Here is a 27,995-nt window from a genome sequence, read left to right on the forward strand (position 1 = left end):
CCTTTTCTTAAGCAGCTAAAGTATAGGCTTTTGCCTGTAAGAGTACATGGTATAGTTTTATTTACTTAAATCCTTACTTATTTCAATAAGAGAACTTAAATTGATGATCAATGGAGGGGTTAAAGGAGATGAGAGCATCAAAAATAATACCCTGATCTTGAGCTAAGAAAGTTTGAAATAATGATGGTGTTGCTAACACCAATAGGGAGCTTATTTGGATATATTGAATCTGAGGTGAGAAAATTATGAAAAGTTAACCCCTCTGGGTCATCCCCCTTGGGTCCGTAAATTGTACCTTTATGTGATGAAAAAACTCCCTTCAAGTGCAGGTTGCCTCATGTCAGGGCCCTCTTGACCCAGTGCCTTTGTGTAGTGCTGAGTCTGTACAGCCCTGCTTGTATCTCTGCATGAGGTAGACAATTGATTGTCAGTCCCAGTTTATCTATAGGTATTTGCTTTATTCAGAAAGCAGAAACTTTGTCCTTGTAAAAGTTCCAAGGACCTTGTAAAAGGTCCAATATTTCTAGGTGGAATCATGTGAATGGATTTTCCGTGAATTTATGTTAACTTCTGTACTTAATTAGAGTGAGCTCTATGTTGACAAGTTAGGGAATTTCAGAGATATTCCTGCCTCCAAATATATACAAATATATACAGCATATGTTTTTTATCATCTTTTCACAACCGTGCCTCCTTCCCTATTCTCTTGCTGTGCCGAAAATTCAAAGAAACAGAGACTATCAGTTTGTATTTGACAATTTTGGGGATATTATTTACTGAATGCCAGGATTCAATGACACATTTTATAAGACAAAGAAGGAAGAGAATATGAATTTGTTTATTAATCTATGAAATGATTGTTACTTAAGGAGTGTGAACCTGAGCAAAGGAGAAAAGTCATTATTTCACTTATCTATTCTTTCATCCAGCATCCATGACTGTAGGCCCTGCAATTGGTACCAGGAATAAAACAAAGCAAGACTCCCTCCTTTCTTAAGGTGCTCAGTCTAGTGAAGGAAAAAGACATATAGATTGATAATGTAATACAATGTTTGTATGTCCCTCACCCAAGCATGTACAAAGCATTGTAGCATTTGGCAAAATCTAGGAAACAACAGTTCTATTTGACAGAGGAGGCTCACAAAATATGTGCTGCCAGAGTTGAACTGTGGAATATATAGGTTTTTATTTAAGTATGGGAGCTTTTCACTGACTACATACTGGATACCTTCCATTTGACTCTGTTGGGCTGCCCTCCACTCTTTTCCTTCTTGGTGTCTGCCTCGTAAAGCTGACCCATATGGGCCACATTCATGGGTCTCCCTGAATGCTAATTTTCTGTGGGATTTAGCCAATGGTAATCTCTGAAAGGAGATGAGAAGGAAAGTAGAAGAATGAGTTTGCAACATCTATTTCCCAGGCTTCCTCCTTGCAGGCTTGGCTCTTAATTAAACATCACAGCTCCTCTCTAGGTGGCAGGTCTCCTCGACTCTTTCCTTCTTAGTTCCAGCAACTGCTCCCCTTCTTTTGTTCCTTTCGCACCCCCCCCACCCCCTCCTAGCCTCAGGATACTGCATTATCTCTTTTGGTTTATCTACACCCCGCCCACATGTTTGTAAATAGTCTCTTTATTAAACCCTTCTCAAGTCATCCTAATGTGAGTGTGCCATCTGTTGACTGCTGGGACACTGACTGACACAGACTACAAACCATGTGAGGATGTATCCATCTAATGCACCCAATGAAAGTTAGCTATTTTTAATACTACACTGTGATAATATTTTGAAATGTAGGCAGCATTATTTTTCTGCCAATATTGCCTATTATCACTTGACTATTCTCAATTAGAGCAGCGAGGCTGCTGATTTCACTGCTTCATACGATTGAGTGTTATAAGCATAGGCGGAAAAATAAACTTGTGGGTGTAAAAATAGATTCTAAAGGATCAAAAGCTTAGGAAGAACTTTGCTAAGTCAGACCAGATAAAGTTGATAAGGAGTACATGCAGACTCATCTGATGGTCTCTATGAAGGACCATTGCATCCTGCCTCCCACTCAACAGGGCAAGCCTGGGAGCAAAGGGTTGGCAGAGGCAGTCAGGATTATTAGGATTATCAGTCTAGGGAGATGTCAGGACTTCAGAGAAGAAATCATGATCTGTGGGCTCTAGAGAGACGTACTGGAATGAATGCTTCGGTGCCCAACAGGGGCATGGAAATAGCAGGGAGAGTTTTCCCAGGGCTGCATGATGGATAGCCAAGAGCAAGACAAAGACAATACAGGTATGAGGGGCACAAGTTTGTATCAAAAGAAACCATTGCACCGCAGTCCCTTCCCAGCACCTTGGTGCTGTGTGAGCACCTTAGAACTTAGACATCACCCTAAGGGAAGGCAGGAAGGCAGGTAGATTTATCATATGATTGATAGAGTTTTCATTCCCCAGAGAAACAGGGACATTTTGATTATAATAAAATAAAGGGGAGGCAGATGTGGCTCAGATGATTGGGTTCCTGCCTACCATATGGAGGCCCGGGTTTGATGCCCCGGGCCTCCTAGTGAAGGCAAGATGGCCCGTACCACCAGAGAGAGCTGATGGCAGACAGTGAGCACAAACTACGAGGGGGGGGGGGATAAGTTAAATAAATAAAATAAAAAAAAGAAAAACAAATAAAATGACTTTAAAAATAAATAAATAAATAGAACAAAACAGATTTATTTCTTACATGCCTTAAATTGTGGACTCTCTCCTTGGTTCAAGCAACTGCTCTCCTTTAATACACATTTTATCAGTCAAAGAAGGAAGATACCATGAATTAATTTATTAATCTATGAAACGATTGTCACTTAAGGAGTTTGAACCTGAGCAAAGGAGAAGAGTCCTTAATTCATTCATCTATTTATCTGTCCAGCGTACATGATTGCAGGCCTTGCGATTGGTACCAGGAAAAATAACAAGACCCTTTTTAAGGTGCTTAGTCTAGTGAAGGAAGTTATTTCCATAACTTTCTTCTGAAGTTATGGGAATAATTATTTCTGACCTACTAGATATTATTATTATTATATTACTGCTATTTTTAATGAAGTGAGCAAGGATAAAGAGGCCTCCAGACAGAGGTGACAGTATGTGGTAAGGGTAAGCGACCTGGGAGAGCATAAGCCAGTTATGGAAGTTGAGATGTAAGGAGCTGGACAGGACAGAAGTAGAAAACAGGTAGAATGGGAAGTAGGAGATCAAACTATGAAGAACAATAATAGCAAGCATTTGCCAAGCAATTCCTCGGTGAGAGGCCCTCTTTTAGTCACTATATATTTATCATTACGTATAATTCTCCCTGCAATCCTCATTTTACAGACAAGAAGACAAAGCTAAAGGAGTTACCCAAGTCCCATTGTCACTCAGCTAGCAAGGGGTCGGGCTGGGCTGCAAGTCCAGGAGGGTCGCATTCCAAAGTCTAAGTTCTAAGTCACTGATCCATCCTGCCTTCTCATGAAGGAACATGCCATCATGCCCCAGGTTTAGATTCTATTAAGTAGACAAAAGGAAAAAGATTTACAAAGTTGGCATTATGAGATTTGTTTTAGAAAGACATTCTGGTAGCAGTGTGGAGAAAAGATTGCAGAGGTGCAGGATTGGAGGCAGGCAGAACAAACGAGAGGCTCTTTAATGAAACACGGAAGGAGTGAGAGGCCATGAATTGAGGGAGTGACAGAAAGAATAGACAGTAAAATGGCAGCATGAGGGGACTGTTGGGACAAGTTGTGGCAAGAGATCAAGAAGATGAAGGTGATTCCCAGGTTTCTAGTATGCGTTACTGCAGGGGATGGCAGGTGTGTCCATTCTTGTCAATAGTAATTGCCATTGAAATGTGTAACTGTATTACCATCTTAGTTTGCCAGAGCTGCCATCACAAATACCACAGACTGCTTTGGCATTAACAACAGGAATTTATTTATTTATTTATTTTAAAAATATTTATATTTTATTTATTTCTCTCCTCTTCCCCCCCACCCCCGTTGTCTGCTCTCTGTGTCCATTCGCTGTGTGTTCTGTGTCTGCCTGCCTTCTTGTCAGCAGCACTGGGAACCTGTGTCTCTTTATGTTGCATCATTTTGCTATGTCAGCTCTCCGTGTGTGCGGTGCCACTCTTAGACAGGCTGCACTTTTTTTGCTGGGGATGAGTCTCCTTACTGGGGGGTGCACTTCTTACACGTGGGGCTCCCCTGTGTGGCACGGCAGTGCTTGTGTGCATCGGCACTGTGCATGAGACAGCTGACCACATGGGTCAGGAGGCCCTGGGTTTGAACCCTGTGGTAGGTAGATGCTCTATGAGTTGAGCCAAATCCACTTCCCAACAGGAATTTACTGATTCACAGTTCTGAGGCTAGGAGTAGCCCAAAATCAGGATTTTGGCAAGACTTTCTCTCTCCTGGAGTCTGTACTTGGTGGTACTGGCTGCAGACAGTCCCTGGGGTTCCTGGCTTATCTGTGCTTCTGGTCATGTGGCAATGACCTCTTCTTTCTGCTCTTCTTCTTTCCACTGACTTCCTGGTGGTTTGCTTTATAAAGCCTCCAGCAAACTGGATTATATGTTTCATTTGGCCATGCTTTAATTAAACCTACCATCTTCCAAAGGTCCTATTTACAATGAGTTCATACCCACAGGAACAAAAATTAAAATTAAGAACAGGTGTTTGTTGGAGAACATTAATTCAACCTTCCACAATTACCATGAGAATGATAAAGAAGGATTTATCTCTCTAGGCTTTCATGGGAGAGGTTTGATTTGGTACTTAAAGAATGGATAGAATTGGGACATCCAGTGATGAGGGAGGGGCAAGGAAGTAGATGAAAGGAAACAATGGGTAAGGGGAGATAAAGATTTGTCAAATATTTACAGTATTTCCTACTATTTTTAGGCTTGTTCTTTTCAAACATGCTTTGAAACATATTTATTTGTAACTTACTGGTTCTTCTTTAACATTTAAACTATGATAGGATTTGCCAAAGGAACACTGCACACAAGTAGTGGAAAGGGGCATGCGCGGCTTCAGTAGTTTGTGTAACTACACTTTCCATTTATTTCAGAATTCTGATTACCAAGTTTTAATTCATACATCAAATCATAGTGAAACAGGGCTACTGCTCAGAGGGAGAACAGAGATAGCTATCAATTATGAAGCAAGCATTTGACGTGCTTGGATGTAGATCTAGGGAGGTATTGCTAATTAAATCTGAGCTCAGCAATGTGAATTATTTATTTCCTAAAAAACAAGCCAAAAAACCAAAAAAACACAAAACAACAAGAGTGATAGCTCTCAGACTATAGCAGTTTGATATGGTTATGAATTCCAAAATAGATATTGGATTATGTTTGAATAACCTGATCTGTAACCTGGGCATGACTGAGTTATGATTAGGGCATTGAGTCTCCACCCCTTGATAAAAGACATGGCAAAGAACAGATTTGAGGGTTTCTGATGTTGGAGTTTTGATGTTGGAGTTTGATGCTGAAGACTTAAGCTGGAGCCCTGGGAAGTCAGCACACAGAGGAAAGAGAAGCCAGTCCGAGAAAGAAAGGAACCTTGAACCCAGAGAAAAGCAAGCCCCAGGAATGTAGGAACCCAGGAAGCCTGAACCCTCGCAGATGTCGGCAGCCATCTTGCTCCAAATAGACTTTGGTGAGGGAAGTAACTTATACTTTATGGCCTGGTATCTGTAGGCTCCTACCCCAAATAAATGCCATTTATAAAAACCAACCAATTTCTGCCATTTATAAAAACCAACCAATTGCATCAGCACCCTTTTGGCTGACTAATACACAGACTGACCACCTACTATGAGTCAAAGGTTGTGTTATTATTCACTTTATATACACTATTCACTACCAATTTCCTTGCAAACTAGCTATTATTCCCATTTAAAGAGGAGAAAATTGAGACTCAGATTGTTCTTTTCTACTTGGTGTTGAAGCTGGAACTCAAACCCTGGTTCTCCCAAATCAAAATTCTGGTCTTTTTCTTCTATAGTATATTGCCTCTATATCGGTAAGCTCTCACCTACATTCATGTACTGAAAGAGGGATAGATTTGTCTCAAGAAGTGTGGATCTGAAATATCTTATGATTCTGTAATGTTTTTCTGGTTTCTAAAAGAAACAGTGTAGAAGAATATAAGGCACATGTGCTATTTTCTATTTCCCTTTCTGGAAGCAGGAGACTCTGTAGATGGTAACACAGGGAAAAAAAAATTAAAACAAATGGGAAGGAATGGGAGCTTGGAGGCAGTGCAAATGATGTGTTTAAATCTGCTTTAAACTGTACCATCAATGGATTTTACTCCAAATTCTCATTTTGAATTTTATACTATGTTACATGAAAGAAGTTGCTTTTCTTCTTTCTTCTTTAGATTTCCAACAGAAAGGGAATATTTGGTTAACTTAGGAACTGACAGAAATTCCATAGCATCCATGGTGAACATTCACAGAGAATGAGCAAAGAAACCAAAAATATATGCTCTTATCAGATTGTGAACCTTTATTTTTGTCTCATCCTTCAAATCCCATAATTCAACTGAGCACTTATGAATTCTAGGCTCTGTTTTGGAGGTTTGCTACTCATCTGGAAACCATTTGTTCTAGACTCCATGAAAGGAACGTTTTCAAGCATAATTTAGGTTTAATGCATAATTCAGGTCTGTTTTCCAAAAGTTTGTCAAAACTCAAGCATTAGCATATTGAATCATGCTCACTCTCTTTTGCTTTCTCTCTTTCAAAAAATAAAAATAAATAGGAGTGGATTGAATACGTTTTTATTTATTATGACTGCTGCAAATGTCATTTTATGGCAGTGACAAAAGGGAACTAATTAGCTGTATTTTTGATGACTTTCCCCCTGGATCCTTATGACAATTTTTGCATAACAGGGACTGTTTGGGGCAAATTACTGGATTGCAACATTCAACTTCTTAGATAACCCTAGAGAAGGGTAAGAGGAGAGTGGAGAAGAGCTGCTTTCAGGAGACACAGGGTATAGGAAGGGGGACTGAAGTTCTGATCAGGGAGTAAAGGGAGCAAGAATTCCTTTTCTTCTCATTCCTTCTCCATTAACATGCATCAAGTGACTATATATATATAATATATATAATACATAATATATGTTATGCGCATATATATATAAAATCAAGTTGTGGTATTGCATTTGCGGTCACTTTGCCTAAGGTGGTTTCTTTCTTTCTTTCTTTTTCTTTCAGAAGATAAAGTACAGCAGAACAAGAAGCCCTCATCTCATCCACCAAATTTATTTTACAAATTTTCCATGGCATTTAGGCTGCATATTTTATTTAAGGTTTGATTGCTCCTAAAACTTTTGACTAATATTCTTCTGCAACCATTTTTCATAAGTGGGGCTCTTGTCTGTATGTAAACAGGAACCATAAAAAGACAGCAGACATAGGCAGACACCTACTGTGACATAAACTTGATGAGGAGGCTCCTTCTGAGCAGAGACTGTAAGTCAAAGCGGCAGAATGCAAATAGCAATCGGGCTTCAGAATGCTCCTGTTGATGGAAGGGGCCAGAAAAACCAGGAGAAACTAAAGTGTTTTCAGAAAACACCTGGGATAGTTTAATTTGGTGGGCAAATTCCTGATATTCAGGGGTGGTCTTTCTTGGTGTTTAAAAGTTCACATTAGTGCTCCGTGCAGGGTTAGAATAACCTGCAGCAAAGTTCGCAGTAGTTTTTGTTTTTGTTTGTTTTTTAATTGAAAAGCCAACATAATAGCTACCTTAAAGGTTTCTTCAACCTTTCCGTTTTTCAAACATATGTAAAAGTTGAAAGAAGAGCACACTTGACACCCATCTGCCCATCACCTCAGTTGAGCAGGGGTTATTATTTTGCTCCCCCAACTTTATCTCCATCTGTTGGGGTTGGGGAGGGTTGTCCGGTTGGTTTGTTTGCTGAACCATTTGCAAGTAAGTTGCCCTTGTCCCCTTAGTAGTTCATTATGCCTCTCCTAAAAATAATCTTCTCCTTCATGAATATACTACTATTGCATTAAAAATATTTTTAAGTACTGTTAAAATCCCACTACTTGAACACAATAAAATTATTTCCATTTTTGAAAAAAAAAAAAAGTCCACATTAAAACTGTTGAGCATGTACTATGCCGAAATTCAACAGAGAAAGTTGGTAACTTGTGTCACTTTGGAAAATAATTAAGTCAAAAACTCATCTCTCTGTACTACTTCTGCTTTTTTTTTTTTTTTGCTATTATATTTCAAAATACCCATACACATTTGTGCAATCTGCCTTATGTTATGTTAATATGTACACCTTATGTGGTGTACAAGAAATGAAGGACATATCTCCTAGAAAACATAAATAGAAATGATCTATTTAATTTCTTCCATGGTGCTGAGAAAGGATCTCAAATTGCCTAAAACATGTCTATCAAATATAATATGATATCAAAGAGTTCAATAGAAAGGGATTTTAAAGATTAGGATGCAGTTTTGGTGTTAAAAGAATTGGCAATAACCACTATTTCCTTGTAATGGGCCCTATTTATCTTTCCTGAAATTACAACTAGATCCTGTGGTATGACAAAGAGACTTCAGCAAATCTTCTTTAAAATTTTCTGTTGGTAACAGTGTAGATTTTCTGTGCAGAAGATAAAGAATATTGTTCAGGTGGAATTAATGTGTGTGTGTGATACTCATGTTAATTTGGGATAGAATTGGAGTGTGGCCATGTTAATTGATTGATTGATTTGAAATAGATCCTTTAATTTGACAAATAAATATTTGGGACTGAAGAGCAACAATCATATATTTGACCTTGAATTGAGCTTTGATGTTAAAGAAAAAGGGAGCAAGGGATAAAGAAGGGGAGGCAGAGGGAAAATCAGATAAAGAAATGGAGATTGGAGAATGAATAAGCAGAGTGTCCACAGGGTAAACTTGTGGAACACAAGATAGATAGAAAAAGAAGGCCAGAAAGAAAAAGAGAGAGCCTGTATTTTCACTCTGTTTGGTTTCCCTTTCTTCTTTCTATTTTGCCACTTCTTGAATTGGTTAATATTCTTTTCACTAGCTCTGTTGCCATGGCCTGGGAGGCTGGTAGGATTTGTCTGCCTGAAACCATTGATGCATAATACATTACATGGAATTCTTACTGTCCTTTGAGCCTAGAGTTTCATTATCACTAGAGTACTTTGATAGCATTAAGCATCTTGATAGACATCCAGGAACTCTATACACATTGCACATGGCTGTATGCATTTCTTTATAGATTTACAAAGGGAACCAAGCCCCCAACTCTTAACAAGAAAGGCATTGTCCTACAAAAATTAAATGGTATTTCTTTCTGTCTAAATGCTTTATCTAGCTACATTTACTCCCATCCACTAGCCAAAACTGAATATATGTAATTGTATTGTATGAATGGAAAATTTTGAACTATGTAAATGATGCCACACTTATCTGTCCTTCTTTATTTTCTGCATGTAAGTGAGGATATTTATTTTTCAAAGAAGAATACTGGTAATGACCTTTATCTGCTGAAAGCATGGGATTTCCATACTAATGGTAGGGCCATGTCCTATCCAGGAGAAGCCTATTGCCTAAAACATTGTAGTTGATTAGGAAAATTAAAAGGCTAAAATGGAAGAAATTGGTAAAAAATAGAAGAAATCAAACGTCATAAACGCAAAGTTAGCAGTAAAAATCAGTAAATTAAAGTAAATTAAAGATAACATTTAATTTAAATGAACAAAACTGGGTCATCAAAATTGTATGGTGTTTTATTATAGTGAGTAAAAATAAGCTTTTTCACCACACATCATGAATTCATTTTAAAAAGGTGTCTTAATTGGTTTGATTATGCTGATAGCTTTGTGTTTATTGACCTACTCTTTTGCATGTTGCTTCTTAAAAATCCTGAATATCTTTTTGGGCTGATTGGCTACAGGTTGTGATTACAGGTAAGGAATAAAATGATGGAAATATTCCCTAGAGGACAGAAACTCTGTTTTTGCCTCATGGTAAACTAATTACTTGTGTTTTTCTCTAGCTTGTGATAGGATCAAGGTATCAGAAATCAAGCCCCAGCTCATAGGATCTTGAGCCTACCAACTAAAAGCTAATTGAAGCAGGCTAGTAAGATAGGGAATCAAAAGATGGATCTGGGCAGCGGACTTGGCCCAGTGGTTAGGCCTTCTCTCTACCACATGGGAGGTCCGCGGTTCAAATCCCGGGCTTTCTTGACCCTTGTGGAGCTGGCCCGTGCGCAGTGCTGATGCACACAAGGAGCGCCGTGCCACACAGGGGTGTCCCTCACATAGGGGAGCCCCTGTGCAAGTAGTGTGCCCCATAAGGAGAGCCGCCCAGCATGAAAGAAAGTGCAGCCTGCCCAGGAATGGTGCCGCACACACGGAGAGCTGACACAACAAGATGACGCAATAAAAAGAAGCACAGATTTCCATGCTGCTGACAACAACAGAAGTGGACAAAGAAGAAGACTCAACAAATAGACACAGAGAACAGACAACCGGGGTGAGGGGGGGAAGGGGAGAGAAATAAATAAATAAATAAATAAATCTTTAAAAAAAAAAAGATGGATCTGGAACTTGGCAAAAAGTCTACGTGGACATTAGTAACCCTCAAGATGAATGCTGGAAGACCCTCCCCAAGATTCTGCCATTCAATACAGGATTTCCTCTGGAAGCCAGGAGAATCCCTGGATATTCCCCAAGGACTTTATCATTGGATTCTCCCAGGGGATTGATGGGTGGAGTAATCAATCAAAAAAGCAAACAGCTGGAACTCCTCCCCTGCCATTAGCAAAGGGGTGGAACAATTAATAGTTCAAAAAGCAGGCGCAAGGCCTGAATTTGCTCGCTCTCCCCTTTGGATCCTGGGGATTCTGGTCACCTACTCCCCTTGTGTGGATCAACACACAAGTAAAACTTGGGCATTTATAATCTATATGGGGAATTGTATTCTGTAAAACAGCCCTCTTTATCAATCTTCAGCCCCATCCTTTCTACCTGGGATCCAAGATCTGTTATTTTCTTTCATTTCTCTTCCTTCCTTACTTTAGTAAATTACTGGCCTAACTCACCTGATGTGCTCTTGAAGTTCATTTCTACAGCATAGTCAAGAATCTAGACAAAATCCAGTAACATAATGACGAAGCAAAATACATGACCTAAACTAAAAAGAGGAAAAATGAAAACAAAAACATGAATGAGCCCTCTATCCATTTCTTATATTTTTCATTTTATTGTGTGTATTTTCACAATTTTGCTGATGTCTAGTGTTGAAGGTGTTTGGGATATTGGAAGGTGGAGAGTCATGAAGTAAAGAATTAAAATTTTCCTCTGTATTTCATAACAAATGAGATTTAAAGGACATTACTGAAGCTCAATTTAGCATTTATCTCTTTTCCATCTACACCCCACACCAAAAGTGACCTACCATTAGATAGTTTAATTAAGGTTGTTAACTGTGGATGGGGTGGTTAAAACATTTATTTTACAGTGTTAAATGTTTTTGAACATTTATTTTAAAAGTTCCAGCTAGTATGATTCTTGGTCCTACTCTCTACTGAAAAAAACTCTGCCATTATCCTCAAAGGACAACCAATGATTTAAAGAATTTGGTTTTCCTTTATAGTATTCTTAAATATATAATTAAGAATTATATAATTGTGGTAATGTAACATTTCATATAAATTGGCATTCATAAAAATTAGATTATTTCTGAAAATCAATTCAAAAGTCATAATCTCCAGGTATATTTTCAGATTGAAAATCAGATATTTAATATCACCAACATTGCAGAGTATCTGTAGTATAAAGACTCAATTCCCTTGTTGTGGGTGGAACAAAAGGGGTATTTAGTTTTCAAATGTTAATGTCCATACAGGTCACCAGAAAACTTGCTGAAATGCAGATTTGGATTCAGTGGATTTGGGGTGGGGTCTGTAATTTCGCATTTCTAACAAGCTCCCAGCTGGTACCAGTGCTGCATGTCTGAGGTCTACCCTTTAAACAGCAACAGAATAAAGACATCACAGTTTGATTGGCCCAATGGAAAGAATGAAGTGGATAATTCAAAATTCATTCATAACTGACTTTAGCACGTTCTTTTATACTTATTTAATTACAATTTTACATTATATCTTGAAAATTGATAGCACGTTACTTGAAACATTCCAAGAAACAAAATAAGAACTTTGTAAACTCCAAAATAAGGTGTTTTTTTCCCGGTTATTCCCTGACCATTACTTCTCCCTCCTTCTCCTCTTTTTCCTCTTCTTTTTCTTCTTCTTCTTTAGGACAACGTATTCAATTTATATTCTAGTTCTTGACAATGTAGCTAGAGATGACTTATTTTTCTCTTAAAATCTTGTCTGTCTGATCTCCTTCTTAGTTTACATTTTAAAAAATTACTTTTAAAAAAATTTGTGGCAAATATATATAACATAAAATTTGCCATTTTTACCATTTTAAGTGTACAATTCAGTGGTTAAGTATATTCACAATGTTGCACAACAATCACTACTGTTTCTAAATTATTTTCCATCATTTAAAATAGAAACTGTGTCCATTAAACAATAATTTGCCATTCCTCCTTTCCCCAAGCCCCTTGTAACATCTAATCTACATTCCATTACTATTAAACAATAATTTGCTTACTTCAGAAGTTACACTGTGGAATCATGTGATACTTGTCCTTTGGGGTCTGGTTTATTTCACTTAGCAAGCAAAATGTTTGTTTTTATTTTGTTTCTTTCTTTTTTAAATTAGAATAGTTGATTTTTACAGAAAAATCATGCAAAAAGTACAGTTTCCATATACCTCCGTCTCACGCTCAGTTTTCCCTATAACTATCATTTGTCATTAGTATGGTACCTTTGTTAGAAATGATATAATATTAATATAATTATGCTATTAGCTTTAGCCCACTGTTTACATTATGGTTCCCTTTTTGAATTGTATAGTATTATGTATGTGTGGTAACATATACAATCTAAAATTTCCCTTTTCAAATATATAAGTCAGTGGCGTTAATTCTATCTACAAAGTTGTGCCACTATCACCATTGTCAATTACCCCAAATTTTCCATTACCCCAAAGAGAAACCCTGAACCCATTAAACATTAATTCCCCATTCCATCCCCCCACTTGGCTCTTGATAACCTGTATTCTAGTTTCTGACTTCATGAATTTGCATATTCTGCTTATTTCATATAAGTGAGATGATATAGTATTTGCCCTTTTGTGTCAGACTTATTTCACTCAACATCACGACTTCAAATTTATAGCATGTATCAGAACTTCATTCTTTTTTAGGGCTGAATAATATTCCAGTGTATGTACTCATTTGGTTTTGCCATGCATGCCTTTGGTTGTTTCCAATTTTTGGAAATTGTGAAAAATGTTGCTATAAAATTGGTGTACAAGTATCTGTTTGCATCCCTGGTTTCATTTTTTGTGTGTGTACATGTAGGAGAGTAATTGCTGGGTCATACGGTAACTCTATGTTTAACTTTTTGGGTAACCAACAAACAACTCTTTTTCATAGCTACTGTGCCCTTTTCCATTCCTACTAGTAATGCACAAAGGTTTAAATTTCTCCACATCCTCACCAACAATTGTTATTTTCTTTCTTTTTTTCAAGCCAACATAATCAGTGTGATATTAGTATAAATTTCAGTTCCTATCTTAAAGTATGTTCTTTGTTTATACCTTCTCTTCTTTTACTTTGAAAGAAGTTTTAGATTACATAAAAGTTACACCAAAAATATAGGGTATTCCCATTTACCCTGCCCTACCCTCTCCCCTTATACTTTCTTTATTAAAGTCATGTGAAAAATGATGACTGGATTTCCAAGCCAACACACAAACATAATTTTATCCTGTGAAGTTGGAATATATACAGTAAGTCTCAGGCTGTGAGAGTGGGGAGCTATGTGGAAGAAGGGAGGAGAAGGAAGAAGAGGAAAATGAAGAAGAAAAGGGAGAGGTCCTGCTTTCCTAGGTGCAAAGCCAAACCTTGATGAGAGTCTGAAATGATAATGTATACTTTGGCACCAATCCATTTTCCAATATTTTACTGTCTTTCAATTTTAGCCTGCTTCCTCTGAGCCCTAACATTCCAGGTACTCAAATTACCCTAAGGTTTCTCAAAATGGGGCAATGCACAGGGTTCCAGTCCATGGGTGCAGAGATTGTGTAGTTGCAACTTCTATGGACTTCTCTGTGACTTGTGTCCCCTAGCATTGAGCAACGTGCATCAGTATCACCTAGACATGCTTATCTGTGTGCAGATTGCAAGACCCACCTCAAATCTTATGATTTGAAATCTTTGATATAGGGCTCCAACCTCTGCATTTCTAATAAATTCTCACAATGATGTTACATATACTAAAAGCCTGAGGATCACTAGACTAGCCTACATTGGGCATGCTATATAGGCCTCCTCTCCTTCACAAGATTGTTCTTCTGCACCCCCACAAATTAAAAATCTAATCTCAACATAGCTTGGCAAGGTGGTACAGTGCTGAGAGGGTAATGATAGAGCTATAATATTACCAAAGATATTTGAATCTTAAAAGGGAATTTTTGTTATTTAAAATGCAATTCCATTTGTCAGAATTTTAGGCAGTATAACAGAGGGAGGGGATTTCTTGGTTATGTATATTTAGGTAGAAAAGAAAGATCTTTGGGGCAGGTAGAATCACATAGGCAGGATATTTATAATAGATTTTCCTTTGTGCTAAAATTACCAAAGATGTTTTTCTTTTGAACTTCCTCTCTTCTTTATGAACCCAAAGTTTCCCTAAATATTATCCTAAATTCTTAAAATTTCTCCCCCTCTCCAATAGTTATTTCAGAAGTGATAATGCAGGCTCCTATCAGTGATAGAAATTTGGGGCCCAAAACAGCCATTTTTGTTGTGTAGATGCATTATAAATCATGTAATGGTATATAAGGTGCTGTTTTTTCTCATTATCTTTTCCAGGTGTCTAAACAGGTTGGAGCAAGGAAGTTATAGTTCCTTTGTTCCACAAATGTTTACTTCTGAATTCTTTCCACAGAGTAAGTCAATAAAACATTTGATGAAATTAACAGCATGATGTGACCAATAACAGTCTTGTGTATTTTTTTTTTTTTTTTTAAGAATCTATTTGCTGGTAAGTGTTCAGATTTACTAGGTAAAATATGCTCAGAGTTCATTGAGAATGATTTATGACTATAAACTTAAATAGGGAGAGGGCAGGTCTGAGGTTGAGATGAAAAATTACAGACCTTTAACTCTTCTTTGAATCCGGTAGGGCTCCACGCTGATTCCCTCCTTAGTCTTTACTCGTTTCCTCCTCCCACTCTTCATCTGCGAAATGATGAAGTAATAGCTATCGTGCAGCAATATTCTCTGGGAGTAATCAATGTTTTTCCCAAGATGAAAAATAGTTTGTATGTGAAATGTGCAGTATTAGTACTCTAACTTTAACTGCATGCTGGCACAAAGCAGGTCATTAGGCAAAAATTTTTTTAAACTCAGATGTAAAATATAAAACACAGTTAAATTGCACTATTTTACTGACACCAAGAGATTAGAAATGGAATATCTGCTAAAATAAGACCCATACGTGTTTATAAAACACAGCATGAGATTTAAGTTTTTCATTTGTTTTTTAAATGCAAGCACACCTTTCATGTTTCTAGGAAGAGGAAAGGAAGACCCAATAAGCTTTTTAATAGCAGGTTCTTTAGAACTCACCCATGCATGGAAGAGATTCCAGAGGGAGAAGGTAAGATAAGGTGAGGATCAAAGAGCCCAGTTCCTTCCAAAGTCCTTGCCAGGCTCAGACGGTCCCTGAATCCTCCAGTTGATGTACATTTGACCATAAGTCAGGGCCTACCTGTGAGACAAGGCAGAGAATTCCCAGAGGGAAGTGGCTGATTCTTCCTTCAACCTTCCCGTCCTGCCTTAAAAACCAAGGTCCTTTAGCAAAAATGTGTTGGAATGGCACTATTTGCATCAATAGTGTACTTGAAATAAGCTCCTAATAGCTCTGAGGATAGCTAAGAGATTGGATTTTAGGGGAGGAAATAGATTAAAGACAAGTCAATGACTTAATTAGGCCTGTGCTGTCTCATATATGTGGCTATTTAAATTTAAATTAAAATGAAATAAAGTTAAAAATACAGTTTTCCAGTTGTTCTGACAGTATTTCAAGTGCTCAATAGCCATGTGTGGCTAATGGCTACCTTACTGCATGTGCAGATTTAGAACATTTCCATTGCTCCGGAAAATTTTATTGACCAACTCTGACTAGACATTTATGGGCCAGGATGCTTATAATGAAAGGGCTGTCTGTACCTGGGACTGGCTTCAAGTCTGATCTGATGCCCACACTTCTTTTCTCAACCTCATGTTACGACTCCATCTATCAGATACTTCAACTGGCATTCATTCTCCCATCACACTAAATGAGATGGCGTAAAATGCAGCAGATCCTCCCCAGTGCTGATAGAATAAAGAATTGGAATTTGTACTGAGATATGAATGCCATCCTCTTTCTTTTACTGGTACACTGAATAGTAATCACCTATGCTCCAAACTCTAGGAATCTCCATGGTTAGTGGTCACGGGGTCCCAAACACCAGAGTGTTGGCAGTAATAGAGCTCCTCTGTATCAGTCAGTTAATTGCGTAGACAAGTAAGCTAGCAAATACTGAATAATAACTATTTGTCTTGCAGTGTTTGGACACAATGGAAATAGAATACAAGATGTGGTCCTTATTCTAAAGGTGTGGATAGGAATCTATAATAGAAAAACAAATAAACATGGGTCTGGATTCCAGACAAACCTAGGTGTGTATTCTCACTCTTTCAGTTTGGAAAGGAATAGAGTATCTGCTCAAAGCCTCAGGAGTCTTCTCTGCAGTGGCAGATGCCAGTGCCTTGAAGGAGATTCGGTGGAATTTGAGGGAGCTATTCCAGAAGGCCTGGGATTAGATGGCTGGTGGTATGTAGTCACAGATTTTGACAGATTTTTCCCCCAGATACCTAAAGTTTCTTTCTTGAGGTAGTTGGTGATAGCACTGTGAAGGTGGCCTGGCATGTGACATTAGAACTTTACTTTTCATAGAAAAATTGAAAGAAAACCCTGAAACCCTGAAAGACAATTTTATCACTAGTCACAATTCTTCCTTTGTTCTCCTCAGGTTTCTAGAAAAAACAACGACAAACAGTCACCATCTCTCTAACTTCAGATCAAAAGAGAGGAAACTAATGACATTCAATTGGAGAGTGAGAGGTCTCAAGATTATTGTTTCCTCTTTTGGAGGAAATAGATGCCTGTATGGAATTCTCATCATTTTGGAAAATGTGGTAAAGGAAAAAACAAAACAATGTGGGGTCTATGAAGAGCTTTGGTAAATAAAAAGGTTATGTAAGTGCTAAGAGGCCAAGGAAATATATATTTCTTTGTAGCTATAGTCAGTATAAGTTTTTAGATCTGATACAAATTTAATAAATAACATATACCTGACAGCAAAGTAAAGAAATGACATAAGATAGAGATGAAAAAATGTGTGGGCCAAGAGATATAAAGTATTACAAAGGAGGTTAGATACAATAACTTACAATGTTATAAAATTTTAAAAAGAGTGGGAATAAAATATTCTACCTTTTGTAGTCAAGGTAAACAGGACTCAAACTGTAGAAGATCAAGACTTACATAAAAGATAAACTTAAGAAGCTGCCCAGAATGCAGAGGAAAGGAAAGAAGAGGTGAAAACAATCAACAGAAAGATGATAATATAAAAGACAAACAAAAGAGACCCATAATATGGAAACTTGCTTTTTTTTTTCTGAAGAAGAATCAGAAGAAAAGACCTAGAAGAAATATGCAAAAGTATTATGAGAAAAAACATTCTAAATCAAAGAATAAACTAACTAACTCTGTTGGCTCAAATGGCTCATGAGTTGTCCTACAAGGAAGGGAATATATGCACATATTTTGATAGAAATCTGGGAATTAAAAAAAAAGAAGACGACATCTACAAGCATCCGGGAGGAAGACAAAGAATAGAAAAATGATCTGGGTTTGAAACTTTTCCACAACTCTAAAGAAGAGAAAATAATACAACAATCCCTAAGGCAGGACTTACAAACATTCTTATAATGGGGTGTGCAGAGAAAATGAAGTGTGGTCATTGTTCAGGACGCTGGGCTAACTGTGGGGTTCCATCTGCCGAGGTGTTGCCCAGCCACACTCAGGTCTGAGGTAATTCTTACCCTTTAACTCACCCTTGACAGGCCAGGTTGAGAGTTCTGCTATGCAGGGGTTTTAAAAGAAATGCTTGTGATGTAAGAATTCTGAAACCAGTTGCCATTCACATGGGAAAGGAAAAGATTAAATATCTAGCATTTGTTTTACTCTGAAAACAAATAAACAAATATCAAACACTCCAAGTTACCTGAGGTACAAGTAAATAAACATTTTAACAAAGAATTTGTAAGTGGTTTTAAGAAAAAAGATCTGATGGTAAAAGGCAAAATTAGTTTAAAAAAACCTCAAATGAAGAGGTTTAAAAACAACAAGTAAGGTTTAAAATACAGATTATAACAAAAAATGAAAATGTGGAAGGGTGAAAGTGGAATAAAATGTGTGGTAATTTTCTCATTCTATATAGAAGTCAGGATATCAGTTAATTTGTTGATATTCACAATTAAAGACCCAGAGGTTCAGGACTTTCAAAATGCAAATTTAACAGTTATAAAACTGAAAATTAGAATATCTATTTTTGAAATCACAAAGGAAAATGGTAAATAAAGGAAGTGCAATAAATAGGAAGCATAAAGCTAGATTAATGAATACCAAACATATCAATCATGCCAACAAATTTAAATATTTTGAAATTTTCCATTTAAAGAAACTCTGAGACTGTGTACAAATACCAAAACAGATATAATTTGCAGAATGATTTTGCTACTAAAAAGCATTAAGTCTATTTGAAAAATAGTAAAACCTTAAATACATTATACAAAGTAAAAACATTTAAATACATAAGTTAGAAAATAAGTAAAACTGACAAAAAGAAGAACTATAAACATATGAATTAAAATACTGGGAAAATAATAAAGTCAAACTAAAACTGAATAAAGGAATTAATAAAAACAAAGGCAGAATTAGTGAAGTATATCTGAACCATAAAAATGAAAGCTGGTTCTCTGAAAAGACCATTAAATAGCATCAACTTGGCAAATCTATTCTAATTACTGAATACATCTATGAAAAATTAGAAATTAGGAGAGATTTTTTAAAAAAATCAATATTAAAGAGATTAAAATATTTTATAAAAATAATGGATAAATTATATGGCTACAAATTTTCAAACAAAATCTCTTCATAAAAAAAACTTCGTAATACCAAAGCCTTAAAAATAACTGACAAAATTGACCTTATAACAATTTAAGACTTCTACCAAAAAAAAAAAAAAGATGTCATAAATAAGGTAAATTTAAAGATAAAGACCAGGAGAAAACTTTGGCAACAAATGAACAGATAATGGACAAATATCTATAAAATACAAAAAGCTAATATGATGCAAAAGGAAAAAAATAAACAACTAAATAGAAAATTGATTAATGGATATGATGAGGGCATTTACTGTTGAAGGTCTTCCAAAGACAGAAACATAAAAATTTTTTACTTTTTAAAAGTAACAATGGCATATTTCTTTCATCAGATTGACAATATTAGGAGTGATTAATCAACCCATTAGAACTTTTTTTTTTTTTTTTGACTTAATGTCACTAGCTCACCTAATAAAATGATATTCTTTGGTGTACTGGATATTTTTCTTTTCCCCTCCAGGTATGAAATCAACCTTTCTCCACCCTGCTCTATGTAGTGGGAGGTTCACCCCTAAAAACTTCATCATCCATCATCAAGCCTCCTGTCTCTCACAGGTGTTTCCCTAAATTAAAACATTTCTGGCATATCTAATTACTTTTTGGCAACTGCTGGCACAAGTAATATTAAAGTTAGTAGCTTCTTTCTCCTTTCCTTCCTTGCTTTTATCTCCCATTCTGCAATATTGGATATTGGTCACTATTTTAATTTAGTGTCAATGATCACAGTCTAAATGAAAGATCAGCAAACTTTTTTTTGTTTTTTTCTGGAACAAGCCAGATAGTAAATATTTTAGGCTTTATGGGCCATCCGGTCTCTGTCCAGGTTGCTCCACTCTGCCGTGGTAGAGTAAAAGCCGATAGCCGTCATAGACGGGTATGGGCAGGGCTTTATTCCCATAAAACATTATTTACAAAAGCAAGCTGAGGGCTGGATTTGGCCCTCTGGCCAAAGATTGTCATCTCCTGGTCTAAAATACACTTAACTCTCTACTATTTGACTTTTCATCTTCAAATCATATCCTGTAACTTATAGCTATTATATATTTGGGAAATTGGTGATCTTTTTTTTCTTCTATTTTCCAGGTAATCCTCTTTCTCTCTTCCTGTTTTATTTATTTATTTTGTTAGTTTTGAACAACTTGTATGTTGTCAGAGCATATTATTTTATCCCCCTTTCCCCCCTATATATTTTTAACTTTTTATTGTAGTAACATACACACAACTCAAAATTTCTATTCTAATATCTTAATTCTATAAATACATTAAAGTCTATTCCCAGGTCCTGTACCACAGATTCTCCAATCATTTCAAAGTCACCTGAAGCACATGATCTAGTACATTCTTCAGGAAGCTCTAATGGGAACAAAAATCTCTGTGTTCTTGCATTTTTATATAACTTTTATAGTATTTTATGTTTATTTTATGTAACGGTTTACCTTTCACTTTTTTTTAACCCCCCCTTGGGACTTTTTGCATGCTATCTGCTCTCTGTGTCCATTCGCTGTGTGTTCTTCTATGTGTCTGTATTTATTTATTTTATTTCCCCTCCCCCCTTGTGGCTTGCTTGCTGTCTGCTCTTTGTGTCCATTTGCTGTGGGCTCTTCTGTGTTCTTGCTTGTCTCCCTTTTTTTGTTGTGTCCCCTTGCTGAGTCGGCTTTCCATGGCTGGGTGGCTCTCCACAGTGTGCGGGCGAGCCTGGCTTTATAAGGAGGCCCCGGGACACGAACTCAGGGCCTCCCATATGGTAGACAGGAGCCCAATTGATTGAGCCACAGCCGCTTCTCTATCTTTCACTTTTATAGTTGGACAGTTTCATTAAACATGAAATTTGTAGCTCATATTTTATTTCCCTGAGTATCTTTAAAATGTTGCTAATTATTTTCTAGAATGTAATGTTGCTGTTTCTTATAATTGACTTAACTTTCTGTATCTTTAAAAATCCATAATATTACTGAATGCTGAGATAGCTTTGCCCAATCTGTGTTATTATCTATGTCATATATGGTAGGTCTCCTCAAATATAGATTCAAGTATTTATTTATTTCAGTGTTGTTTTCTTGGAGTACAATTTTAAATAACTGTTCTGTTTCATGCTTTGATTTGCCTTTTAGGGACTTCAATTATTCACATTTGGTCTGTCTTTTATCTCCATTTTTTGGAACTCCTTTAGTCTCTTTTTTAATAAAATTTCTGTTTAATTGTTTATATATTTTCTTTCTTTTCTGTATTGACTTCTGTACTTTCTGTGGTATATACTCAGTCTTATATTCTGTCCATTTTACTCTTTATTTTTGAAACAAAGTTTCCTAATTCTTGAGCTCTGTTGGTTTTATATCGTCTTGATGTCCACCTGTATTAGTTAGCCAAAGGGGTGCTGATGCAAAATACCAGAAATCGGTTGGTTTTTATAAACGATATTTATTTAGGGTAGAAGCTTATAGTTGGTTACCAGGCCATAAATTGTAAGTTACCTCCCTCACCAAAGTCTGTTGCCATGTATGGGACTAGATGACCACTGACATTTGCAAGGGTTTAGGTTTCCTAGGTTCTTTCTCTTCCAGGTGCTCATTTCTCTTTGGGCTCAGCTGTTGTGCTCTCTCCACAAGGCCAGGTGTAGACTATCAGGCAAACAGCTTGTCTGTCTTCCCAAGGGCTCTACTGTGTCCAATTCTCTATGCTTCTCCTCTTCACATTTCCTCTCATATCTACTTCCCAGGCTCCAGGATCAAAACTCCAAACTCCCTTCTCTGCCGTGCAATTTCTCTGTGAGTCCCTGCCAACCACATCCTACTGATGTGGCCCCAATCTAAGCCTTAATCATTATTTAATCAAGTAAAAGCGAAAACTCTGAATCCAAAATAATCTAATATGCCTGGAGGGACAGACCAGTTTATAAGCATAATCCAATATCTATTTTTGGAGTTCATAAACAATATCAAACATCCATACCATCCAAATCATTTCTGAGATTTTTTCTTAAGAGTTGCACTATTTTTGAAAGCAGCAATTACTTTCTTATTTTTCTTGCCTTAATTTCTTCTAGCTCATTTTCATTTGCCTTATTGATATTTTTTCCTACTTTATTCTCTCTTTTAAAATGTTAGTAATTTCACCATTTTTGTCAATAATTTGTATGATTTGATCATATTGCTGTTTTTGTTTCCATAACTCACTACTGTGAATTTTCTTAGGCTATTAGGAGGATTTCCTGTGGAGACCCCCTTTGCTCGAAAGTTTCCTCTGTGTTGTTTTGTGGAATAGTCAAAATACCGATTCTATCTTTTAGAACTACATTTGAATCATAAAGATTTTCTAGCTACAGCTCTATGTTCCATTCCTGAGTTGCTTAGGCTTTGCATTCCAAGGTGGTGCTTTCAGATTTAGATCTGGCATTTTGCCAGTGTATTACTTTCTAGAACTTGCTTCCTAAGGGTACTCCCATCCCATATCTGAAGCTTCTCTTCGTTACATCCGGTGATCCAATACACTCACTTTGGTATTTGTTTCCAGTAGTTCTCCCTGAGAATAAGGCTTCGTACATCTAAAAGTATTTGCTGTATATTTCCAAATTTCTCAAGGGTTGACACTAGCATAGCTCAGTTTGATCTTCCCACATCTGCGAACAATGCTTGCTCTTTCTGAAACTCAGATCTTTTGCTTGAGTTGAGTTGAGAAAAGTTAGGACATTTTGCTTGTTCTCAGATCCTTTTGCCCATGCTCTCATTTCAATAGGGTCTTCTCATTTTGGATGTAATGCTTTAGGAGAATTCTGGTTTGCTTGGCTTGTAGGACAAGTGAGTATCATCCTTTCCATCCTCAGTGCTCCAACTACACAGCTTTGTATCAAAGCAGGTTCTAGTTTTGTGGTGGTTTAGCCACATTTACACTTCATGAAGTTCATGGGGGATTCCCTGTCACTAATTTCGTTGGGAATGCTGTCCATGATTTTGTTTTGCTTTCTTTAATGCTTCTGGTTGATTTGCTTGGTTTTAGGAAGATTTTTTGGGGTATTAAAAATAACACTGTTATTAAAAAGCAACACTGCTTCCATAATCACATTGCCACTCAGTTTTTTGATATTAAGAGGCTTAGGTCCTTGTTTATGTAATAAAATCTATCAGCATTTCAATCACCAATTTGTCCAGAAATATGAAAATAAAGACTATTGATATTTCACCTGTAGCTCTTATATTAGTATTTTTGCAATGTGATACTGATTAAATTCTTCTGTTCCACTATATAAAGGGCCACGTGAGGGCAGTGTTTGTGTCACTCAACTCTGTTCATACCACCTGGCACCTGTGAATAAATGCTTGTTGAAAAAAAGGAATCAATAACTGAATAAATGAATTATGCGATTCAAAAAAGTTTTTATTCTTTGTTCACATCTGTAAAGTTTTAGTACCCACTTACTCACCAACCTACCACCCCAAATTTCTATCCTCTTTTCCGTCTTTATTTTTCTCCTTAGGAAATATCACTTCTATACTACTAGCTATATATAAAATTTATTTTGTTTATTTTTGCTCCCTCTTCCCAACAAGAGTAGAAGTTTCATGAAGGCAGGAATTTCACCTGTTTCATTCACTACCATATCCCCAGCAGCTAGAACAGTAGCTGGCAAAGAATACAGATTTAATAAAAATTTGTTGAATGAAAGAGAATCCTTTTGGGTAATTTTTTCAAGAATGCACTTTCAAGATTCTCTTATTGTTACAAGTTTGAGGTCACAGTTGAAATTGTAGAATTTCTAACTTCTCAGAGACATAGTTGAAATTAAGGGAAAGGGAAAAATTGAGATTACACATTTGTTAAAAGCAGATCTAAATAACAGAACATAGGTCATTAATTAAAAAATAGAAGAGTTTGTATCATTTGCAAAATGCTAAGTCTCTTTAACATAAATGCTTTGAATTTTGAAATGAAGATGTCCAGATTTTACAATACTGTTGGTTGTACTGCCAGCTTTTGGAAAATGACTGTTTGCATTCAAGTATTTTATTAATGGTTCACTGTGTGAATATGTCATAAGCACATTAAAAAATTTCCACATTATGACTAAGTAGGCTTTATTTGGTTTTAGCATGTAACACACACCCACTGCATGCTGTTTTCCCTCACGTAAAACTACTTAAATTTCCTTCAGGCTGGTATTATGTTTTAATCACTTGTCCATCAATGGCTGCCAGTATGGCACTTGGAATATAGGATGTGTGCAATAAAAATTTTTGAAAGAAATTGATTTCCATTATGTGTCTTTGATAACACCCAGATTTGGAATGAACTACAGTCAGCGATTTAGTCAATCTCTTTATTGGAGGTAGAATGAAATCTTGCAAAGATATACTAATAGGGGCAGCCATGAAAATACATCTCCCGATCTTCTGGGGGAACATAATTGCCTGTAGCTTGCCTTCTGGATCTGCTACTGTGTTTCCTGGGGGGTTACTCTCAGCCAGTGTTCTCAGGGCTGAGAAGAGTGAGGGTACTAAGGTGAGCTCACTCCAATTCCTCCTATGGTTTACTTTGACTAGAGGATACCCCATCAGTCTTGCTGAAATGTTCTTGAAACTACTGTAGTTATAAACTTCTCCTACCCAAATATCCTTCTTTCCTTCTCTCCTTCCGTAGATGTCAAACCTGCATCGTGCTCCCACCCCCAACTGCTCTTTTGCTTATCTAATTCCTTTTTGGCATCTGTTTTTCTGCAGATCTGAAATAGCACAGTAATGGCTGCTACCAGGTTATTTCCCCTTCATGTGTTCAGATAGGTCAACACAAGACTGGTTTCATTGAACACATAAATTATTACACTCAGTCCCATCGTTATTTGGTTTCTAGCACATATAGAGTAGTCACAGAGTTACAATGGTGTAGAAAATAACATCCATATCTAAGTCATTCCTCAGGCAAGGATGTTAACTTTGATGAAAATATTGGTACAAAAGCAAGAAATGTCAACCCACCCATCTGGTCAACTATTACTGTTGTGGTTCAGTGATGGGAGATTTATCAGGCTATTTAAAAGTGGAATTAAAGGAGAATATGCTTTAAAATAGGAAAGATCCAAGTTCACACCCTGAGTTCAGAGATCTGAGTTCATATTTGAGCTTGAAGGAGTTGGAATTTGTGCATGGCAAAAATCCTGAGGCTTAACGGAGTGACTAGGATAAATCATTAATTAATTCATTCAAAAACCTTTTTCTAGGTCTAACCACATGAAACTATTTGATTTAATCTGAAATATAATGCCCCCATTTGATAGATATTTTTATGAATTCTTAAATTACTTGGTGCTAAAGAGAGTAATGATATTGACAAAAACTAAGATGTATGCTAACCTTTCCTTTCTATAGATTGTGTGACTATTCTGATGTCAAATAAGAAAAAAAATCTTTAAAATTAAAAGGAAATTTGTTTTACTTGGCATAACTTACATAAAAAGAAAATAAACTCATTATTTTTAAATAACCCTATGAAACAAAAGAGCAAAATAACCCCTTAGAATCCTATAATCTATAAATTCAAATTCCTGAAAATATAAAAATAAGCCCCAATGAATATTAACTTCTTCCTAGTCTTTCTCTTTTTTTTTTTTTTTTTTTTAACTCTGCCTCGAATGGCCTCAATTGGTACATCTGGCTTTGGAGTAAGGGTGCTCATTGGAGGTTGTGCAGCTAAGTGTTGAAAGCAGGGAAGACTTAATAACCAAGGCCACAGCCATATTCATAGGGTGCAACTGGATGGTGGGCCAGAGAAGTGTGAAAAATCTAGCAGTGACTTGAATAGGACCTCACCTCTACTCTTGCCCTAAGCTCTGTAGGGAGTGGTCAGAGCTGCATTGTCCTACAGTGTCGGGCCCAGGCAGGTAGGTAAGCTTCTTCTCCAGTGGCAGTGTTGTTCAGGTGATTCTTCTCAGGAAATAATTGAGGCAAAAACGTTCAACAAAAAGAGAAAACCCTGTATATTTTACCACTCAAAATGGACTTCTCTGTATCCAGATTTCATCTGCTTAGCTTCCAGAAATGAGCCATGCTACTCTTTATATAAGAAGAAGCTATGAAAAGAGGGAGTGTGGCTGGTTCTCTCTTAGCCATGGCAGTCCATTGAGTTCTATAAAGACAGCGCCAGGGCAAGCGCGAGCTGGGTGGGCGCTGGGCGACTCTGAGTCTCCAGGATGAAAAATAACCCGCCGGAGGCAAAGGAGATGCTAAGAAGCTGAGAGGCAAAATGTCATCATATGCATTCTTCATGCAAACTTGCTAGGAGGAGCACAAGAAGAAGCACCTGGAGCTACAGTCAGCTTTTCAGAGTTTTTAAAGAAGTGCTCAGAGAGGAGAACGGCAACGTCTGCTAAAGAGAAAGGAAAATTTGAAAACACAGCAAAGGTGGACAAGGACCAATTTGAGAGAGAAATGACAATCTATATCCTTTCTAAAGGGGAAACAAAAAAGAAATTCAAGGATCTCAAAGCATTCAAGAGACCTTCTTTGGCCTTTTTCTTGTTCTGTTCTGAGCATTGCCTCAAAATCAAAGGCAAACATCTTGGCATATTTATTGGCGATACTGCAAAGGAACTGGGAGAGATATGGAATAATATAGTTGCAGATGACAAGCAGCTGAAGAAGAAATACGAAAAGGATATTGCTGCCTACAGGGCTAAAGAAAAGACTGATGTGCCAAAAAAAGAGAGTTTCAAGGTGGAAGAAAGCAGGGAAAAAAAGGAAGAGAAGGAAGATGAATAAGATGAGGAAGAAGATGGTGAAGAAGAAGATGAAGATAGAATGAAAAAGAAGATGATGATGAAAAACACTGGCTCTAGCTCAGAGTTTTTCTTGTCTATTAAGCATTTAACCCTCATGTACATAACTCATCCCTACAGAAAAATTTGAAATGAAAGGTTGTGTAAGATTCGTTTTTAAACTGTATTTGTACAATTAACAAACTACTGAATATGTCTTTAGATAACCCTGTTTTGGTGGTCTTTTCAGTAGCCACTGACTTTCCCTTGTACAAGGTTTTAAAATTTAAAGCAGGTTCTTTTTGGTGCACAGCACAGATTAGTTACATATGGGGATGGTAGCTTTTTCATCTTCAGTTGTCTCTGATGCAGCTTATCTGAAATAATATTCATCATTCTGTTAACCGAAAACTACTCATTAGTTGTAAAAAGAAAGTTGCAGCTGTTTTGTTGGCATTCTGAATGCTTCTAAGTAAATACAATTTTTAAAAAATTAGTATTGTTCTTTTCATAGGTCTGAAATTATTCTTGTTGAGGTGAAGCTAGTCTGCTTTTGCTTATTTTGGATCACATGATAAGATGACAGTGCTGATCTTTGCATACAGTTCACTGATTAAAAGCTTTCAGCTGCACACTCACGATGGGGTTAATAAAATTGAATTGTAACAGTTTTCATCCATGACTGAAACTCGAAAATCTAGATCAGTTGATTTCAAACTTCAAGTAACCCAGTTACCACGTTTATAAAGTGAAGAGTCACCAATTTATTCACAGGATGGGATTATTGGAGCCAAAACATTCTGTACATTTGTCCTTGAAGGC

General features: G+C 36.8%; 1 pseudogene; it reads left to right on the plus strand.

The window, feature by feature from the left end:
• The first annotated feature begins 3,735 nt into the window (after positions 1 to 3,735).
• Positions 3,736 to 27,254, plus strand: LOC131273600 (high mobility group protein B1 pseudogene; annotated as a pseudogene).
• Positions 27,255 to 27,995: the final 741 nt, after the last annotated feature.

Source organism: Dasypus novemcinctus, chromosome 16, assembly GCF_030445035.2.
Source record: "Dasypus novemcinctus isolate mDasNov1 chromosome 16, mDasNov1.1.hap2, whole genome shotgun sequence".
Lineage (NCBI taxonomy): Eukaryota > Metazoa > Chordata > Mammalia > Cingulata > Dasypodidae > Dasypus > Dasypus novemcinctus.